This window comes from Cebus imitator, unplaced genomic scaffold (genome assembly GCF_001604975.1).
Source record: "Cebus imitator isolate Cc_AM_T3 unplaced genomic scaffold, Cebus_imitator-1.0 Scaffold368, whole genome shotgun sequence".
NCBI classification, from domain to species: domain Eukaryota; kingdom Metazoa; phylum Chordata; class Mammalia; order Primates; family Cebidae; genus Cebus; species Cebus imitator.
The window spans coordinates 1,515,310-1,523,234 of NW_016107683.1; positions in this window are offsets into that span (position 1 = coordinate 1,515,310).

Below are 7,925 nucleotides of genomic sequence, written 5' to 3' on the forward strand. Positions count from 1 at the left end.
AAAAAAAAAAAAAAAAAAAAAAAAAAAAGAGTCATGACATTTTAAACAGGTATTTAAGTGAGCCTTCGTATAAGTGCAAAAGGACCTTTGGAACCTGCCTAACACTGAGAAAATTAAGAGGAAAAGGAATCTTAATTTAGAGAATTTGGAGTACTGATGACATTACAAGAACATTACATATGACTTGGCAGAGACTACTAGCTAACTAGCCAAAACTTGTTGACACCTCCTTTGTGCCTAAAGCTAGACTATTTCTAAGTCTTCCGTGAAGTTTTTTGTGGCCATATAAATTAGGATGGAAGCAAAAATACCATGTTCCACATCTAGACCTGGTCCATAAAAACTCCTAACGGTGGAACGGATTTTTCTGTAGGAGTTGCCATAGCCACAAGATGTAAGGAGCTTTAATAATCACATGCAAGATCCCATTTCTGCACACCTGTCTCCTTCCATACCTGGGTTTGTTACTTCATCTTACCTTATTCTAACTAATCCAAGCAGTCAAGAGAAGTATATAACTGTGGTAACAAAGAGAGAAAATAACAACTACCCACACAAAAACCCCTCAGGCAATTACTGGTACTCCTGAAGGATCATGCCACAGAAAAAAGAATTTTCAACAGAAAACTGGTTGTTGAAAGTGTAGCTTCATTTTAGGAGATTCCTATGTTATTCATGTATTTGAAAATGAAACATTACCATTTATCATATAGGCAAGTACTGACTTTAAATTTTTTTAAAAAAAAGAGAGGAGATTGAAGTTTTTTGTTACTCTCAAATGTGTCACCATTTGCCATAAAACTCAAGTACTCTCCAAAGTAATAACCATGACTTTGTATGACATATTTCAGGGATCAGGAATGATTTATGACATTTAAAAAGAAATAGAATTCAGTCAAATTTTGAATTCAATAATATCTGCATATTATATACACTATATATATGTTTTGTTTTTACATATTCCTTTCATCTATCTATCTCTATCTACCTACTTACTTACCTGTTATGGGCTCTGAAATTAGACTGCCTGCACTAAAATCTAGTTATGTCACTCATCTGTGGCATGCCTTTGGGAAAGTTGCATAACCTCTCTGGTTTTTATCTGTTGTGAGATTAAGTGAGTGCATGCATATGGTGGCCATGGAAATGCACCTCCCAGATCTCCTACAACAGGGAACATATTTGACTGATGGCTCCAACAGCTGACTTCCTGGATCTTCCCCAATGCTCAACAAAGGTCTTAATGCAGGCCCAACTTCTGCAAGAAGAGGAATACTTTTTTTTTTTTTTTTTTTTGAGACCGAGTTTCGCTCTTGTTGCCCAGGCTGGAGTACAATGGCGCCATCTTGGCTCACCGACACCTCCACCTCCCAGGTTCAACCAATTCTCCTGCCTCAGCCTCCTGAGTTGCTGGGATTATAGGCATACACCACCATGCCCGACTAATTTTTTATTTTTAATAGAGACTGGGTTTCTCCATGTTGGTTAGGCTGGTCTCGAACTCCCGACCTCCAGTCATCCACCCGCCTTGGCTTCCCAAAGAGCTTGGATTATAGGCGTGAGCCACGGCACCCGACCAGAAGAGGAACACTTTTAAGGAGCAATTTCGGCTTGAGGCCTCCCCTCATCCTGGTTGTAACTTTCTTAGAACGGTCCTATAGGTTGAGATATAGGACTGAATCTGCATCACTGTCTAAAGGTTATTTCTCTTTTAATTTGCTTTCCTCCTTTTTATCCCTCACAGCTATTTAGTTGCTCTCAGTAAAATTTATGCACGTCTCACCCCATCTTGGAGACACAAAATAACACAATGCCTGACAAGAGTTAGCATAGGGTAAGTGCTTACTGTCTATTGACTATTGGTTTTTTTTGAGATGAAGTTTGCTTTGTCACCCAGGCTCACTGTAGCCTCTGTCCCCTGGGTTCCAGTGATTCTCCTGCCTCAGCCTCCTAGATAGCTGGGATTACAGGCACATGCCACCATACCAAGCTAATTTTTGTATTTTTAGCAGAAAAAGAGTTTCACCATGTTGGCCAGCCTAGTCTCAAACTCCTGACCTCAAGTGATCCACCCACCTTGGCCTCTCCAAGTGCTGGGATTATAGGTGTGAGCCACAGTGTCTGGCCACCTATTGACTATTTTTATTTATATTATTTTTATTCATTAAAGAGTAGATCCCACTAGCACAATGGTAAAGTGGCAGGCTTGGGTGTCAGGTGAACCTATAGTAGACTTTCAAGACTAGGAAAAACATATACAAGAAAATCTCCTTTGGAAGGCAGAGGCAGGTGGATTGCCTGAGCTCAGGAGTTCAAGACCACCCTAGCCATCTCTGATAAAAATACAAAAAACAAAAATATTAGCTGGTCGTGGTGGCTCATGCCTGTAATCCCAGCTACTCAGGAGACTGAGGCAGGAGAATCTCTTGAACCTGGGAGGCAGAGGTTGCAGTTAGCCGAGATGGTACCATTGCACTCCAGCCTGGGCAACAAATGCAAAAAACTCCATCTCAAGAAAAAAAGAAAAGAAAATGTTATATCTTAGGGAATATTATTATATCATCACTTAAAATGAATATTCATACAGAAACTATAAAAAACAACGTATAAGGGCTGATTTGTAATTTGTAGTTGTTTTAGATATACTTTTTAGTTTCATTTTTAAAGTTCCCTCATCTTTATTCTAATTTTAGAGATATGGTGAAAAAAGGTTGAAGGAGTAAAGGAAAATGGAGTGTGACTTAATTTTGCATTGAACACCTGAATTGTATAGCACATACACAGATAAGCTCTTTCACATAATTGGTGTAGGCTTCAAGATAAATGAGGTAAAATAAAAATAGTAGGGGCAACAAAAACTCTTCTCTAATACAGAAAGTAATCGAGCATGATTTTCTATTTGTGAATTCTTAGTACCAGCCAGACATGCATTATAATATATATTGAATGTTGTATCTGAATAGAGTTGAACACTAAGTGGTTTGGGGACAGAGTAAAAGAATATAAATGTGTGATCTCTGATCTCTGTCACTGGGCTGCTAAATGCTTACATGGATCTTCATATGTAAATAACTTATTAATAAATGATAACAAAGTACAACCCATGTTCAGAGATGCTGTAAACATTGGTAGTACACAATCAGAAGTTATCTTATGCCTAACTAGTCAGACGGCTATTATTCTAACCAGTCAGAATGGCCATTATTAAAAAGTCAAAAATTAACAGGTGCTGGCAAGGCCGTTCAGAAAAGCAGAGATTTATACACCATTGGTGGGACTGTAAATTATTTCAACCACTATGGAAAGCAGTTTGGAGGTTTCTCAAAGAACACTGAACTATCATTCAATCTAGCAATCCCATTACTGGGTATATATCCAAAGGAAAATATATTGTTCTAATAAAAAGACGAATGCATTCATATGCCCATTGCAGTACTATTTACTATAGCAAAGAGACGGAATTAACCTAGGTGCCCAACAATTGTGGATGTGATAAAGAAAACGTGGTACATACACATCATGGAATAACATACAGCCATAAAACAGAATAAAATAGGCTGGGCGTAGTGGCTCATGCCTGTAATCCAGCACTCTGGGATCACCTGAGGTCAGGAGTTCAAGACAAGCCTGGCAACATGGCAAAACCTCTTCTCTACTAAAAATACAAAAACATTAGCCGGGCATGGTGGTGTGCACCTCTAGTCCAAAGTACTCAGGAGACTGAGGCATGAGAATCACTTGAACCCAGGAAGTAGAAGTTGCAGTAAGCCGAAATCACACCACTGCTCTCCAGCCTGGGTGACAGAGTAAGACTCCGTCTCAAAAAAAAGAGACAGAACAAAATAATATCCTTTGCAGCAACATGGATGCAGCAGCTGGAAGTCATGAGCCTAAGCCAATAAACACAGAAACAGAAAACCAAATCACTTATATTCTCACTTACACATGAAAGTGAATCATCTGATACTCATGGACGGAGAAATGGGAAGAACAGACACTGAGTGGAAGGAGGGAGATGGACGAGGATTGAAAACTAGCTACTGGGTACCACGCTCACTATCTAGGTGGTTAAAATCGATGATTTTAATATGAATTAAACAGGAAAAGAAAAAAGGTTTGGCACCCACAAACCTTAGTGTCATGCAATACACCCATGGGACTAACCTGCACATGTACCTCCAGAATCTCAAATAAAAGTTGAAATTATTAAAAACAAATGAAAACATTTCTTAATTACCCACCATGTTTCAGGCATGGTACTTAGGTTATCCCATGAAATCCCATTGAGAGGAACTGTGAACCTTCTCTGTATTCTGGGTAAGAAAGCTGAGATACAGATTAGAACACAGATCCAGGAATTTTTTTCTCTTTTGGTGAGATGGAGTCTGGCTTTGCCGCCCAGGCTGGAGTGCAGTGGCGCGATCTCAGCTCACTGCAACCTCCGCCTCCTGCAGACCCGGGATTGTACCCTGCCTTTACCTGGGGCCAGGGCTTTTCTTGTTAGTCATTGAGACACTGAGAGTCCACAGGGTTCTAGCCCATAATCTAAACAAAATGACTGATTTTAACGGACACAAATCTTGAGCAGTTAGTGCACCTCACATCTTTTACAAAAGGTAACAGGAAATATTCCGAGGATAGAATAGAGAAACCAGGGCAAAGGAACAAAATGGAAAGAAAGCAAACCGTAGGTACAGGAGAGAAAGACAGCCCCGCCTAACCGCACTAGAAACTCTGTTTGGGGAAGTACTGAGATGAGACTGGGCAGTGGAGGGGAGCGGGTCATTGCTGGACAACCTGAAGTGCAGGTCATGGCAGGGTTGACACCTGCTGTTGAAGGCACTTTGTTCTGGGCTGTAGGTTCTGGGCCTGGATTCCTGACATGAGGGCACAGAGGACCGGTTTAGGGGTGTAACTCTGGAAATGGAAAGCAGGGTATGAATCAGAAACAAAACCAAAACCAAACCCCAACTGTTTACAGAGCAAGCATTGGGGACTGGTGACGTCGCATAAAGGAAATACGAGGAGGAAGGCCAGCCCTGGTCTGCAGTGGGCACTGGTAGCACGCAGGGCAGAGGGTTTAGGACACGGGGGTGAGGCGGGGCAGGCAGGAAATATTGTCAGCAGTAACAGCAAACCCCACAGCCCTGCTTTCCACGATCATCACACACTGTGCGCGCCTATATACAGGCTGTCTGGGAACAGGAGGGTGGCCTCCCATGGTGTTTATCATGGGACCCCATGCAGATGCAGAATCGCCTGCTGTAGGGAATGCAGCAGACAAAAGGGTCTCGCTCAGGTCGGAGTCACAGCTGACCAGAATGTCACCCTCAGGCGCCTGCCAGGCCTCTCAGGGAAGTTCTGCCATTGCTCCCACCCCAACCTTCCCCAGAGCCGGAGCTAATGCCCTATGAAAAAAACTGGAGCTACAGCCACCATCTCCCCAGGGCCACTGTGTATTTCTGCAGCTCAAGTGGGTCCCGGCGCGGGGAGCTAACAGTCTGCGGTGCACACGCTGTTGCCACGCCACGTGGCTGCCTCATCAGTGCCTATTATGCTGTATAAAGCTGCACTGATGTGCCTCTTAAAAGCTTACCATGGACACACCTACCATCTGACACCATACAATTAATTAGCCCTGCGCTCCCGGAGCCCACGGTAGCAGCAGCGTCGCTACATTAGAGGAATGGTAACTGGAGGCCCCACACAGCCTGTGTGCCTGTAGAGAGCCTTCTCCCTTCTGGAGCAAATGATGGGGGTGCCATGTTCTGTGGATCACCGAAAAGTGTTAATTTTCCAGAGCATTTTCTCCTAAGAAAACCACTGTGCTATCTCATCATGTGATCCATTACGTTTACCCGGCTGGGAAATGTTCCCCCTTCCCTAGACAGAGAAAATAGGACTTCACTGAGCAATTTATGTGTTTGGCTGGAGAAGTATATTTGTTTGGGGAGCTCTGTGACATTTCACTTCACCAGACAATCTTACAGAAAACCCCTGTGACACCTCCATGTACTATATTCTATCATGTCTCACCCCAGTCCCAGCTCCCCCACTCCCTGCTACATACACACACAGACACACACATACATATACTCACTTACACATAGACACAGTCATGCTCTCACACACACACTCGCCTATTATTCACCACACAGACACACAGACATGTACTCAAACATATACACACAGAGACATGTACTCACACACACACAGACACGCACTCATATATACACATACAGACATGCACTCACATATACACAGACACTTGCCTATTATTCACCATATAGACACACATACACAGACATACACAAACATGCCTCGCTCACCTACACATAGACACAGTCACGCACTCTCTCATACACACACAGACACTCACCTATTTACCACACATACACACACACAGACACATACAGACATGCATTCACACATATACACACACAGAGACATGCACTCTCACACACACACACTCACCTATTATTCACCACACAGACACACATAAAGACATGCAGTCACTCACTCAGCCATGAACTTATCATTCACCACAAAGACACGCACAGACACCCACTCATACACAGACACACACATACACACAGACATGCACTCACACACATAGACATGTACCTATTATTCATCACTCAAAGACACACAGACACACACTCACCCACCCCCCCACACAGACATGCACTGAGTCACCACACATAGACACACACACACACACACACACACACTCATGCAGAGATACACACACACACTCATGCAGAGATACACACACACAGACATGTACCCATTCACCACACATAGATACACACACACATATACACACACTCACCCACTCTCACACACACACACACACACACACAGAGACATGCACCTACTCTCTCTCACACACACACATTCACCCACCCCCCACACACAGGCATGCACCTATTCACCACAGACACACACGCACATACACACACCCACTCACACGCAGATATACACACACAGACATGCATCCATTCACCACACATAGAGACACACACACATATATACACAGACACCCACTCACACGCAGACACACACACAGATATGCACCTACTCACATACACACAGACATGCACTCACACACAAACATGTACCTACTTACATACAGATACACATACACTCACTTACACAGACATGTACACACACACACACACACACATACACACACACAGGTCAGGCTCAAATCTACTTCAAAATGCAGACAGGACAATAGTGCAAAGCAAACTTACAGAGTACAATGCTACTTGAAGGTTTCTCAAGCATCCGAGAGAGGCAAGGAGCTGGGTCTAATAAACACTGGAATTCTAGCCTACAAAGTAACAATCGGGGTTTGTGCTATACCATGGACAAATGCAGTTTTGAACAAGGAGAACAGAGCATTGAAACCTGGATTCTTCTTAGAAAATCCAGCTATGGGCTGTAATTGTCAGAGCATGGAGAGCAGCCAACGGTCAGAGAGACTAGGAGGAGAGCTTTTGTGAGCTGTAAAGGAAGCCAGTGTGCTTTCTCCAGCAGGACGCTTTGTGGGGGAGGAGGAAATATGTTTGGGGAGGCCTGTTTACACCCCAAGGGGCAATGCACATTCACTGGTGAGTGCCGGAGTGCCCTCCAGGGACACAAGGGCAGGGAATGAAAGGTTTTAGGATAATGTAAAATGTTCCCTCTGGTGCTGGTTTTTCTAACCAGGAAATAAGAAAGTTTCTACCTTTCACAGAATCCTTTTTTATCCATCTGTAGTCTCAGGAACTGAGACAGCTCTTCTGTTGCAACTTAAAACAAATAAAAATAAAAAATAAAAGCTGAACCTTTGATACCAAAACATCTCAATAGCTGTTTTTTTGCTACTGTCACAGACACACACATAGTCATGCATTCTCTCTCTCTCCCTCTCTCTCACA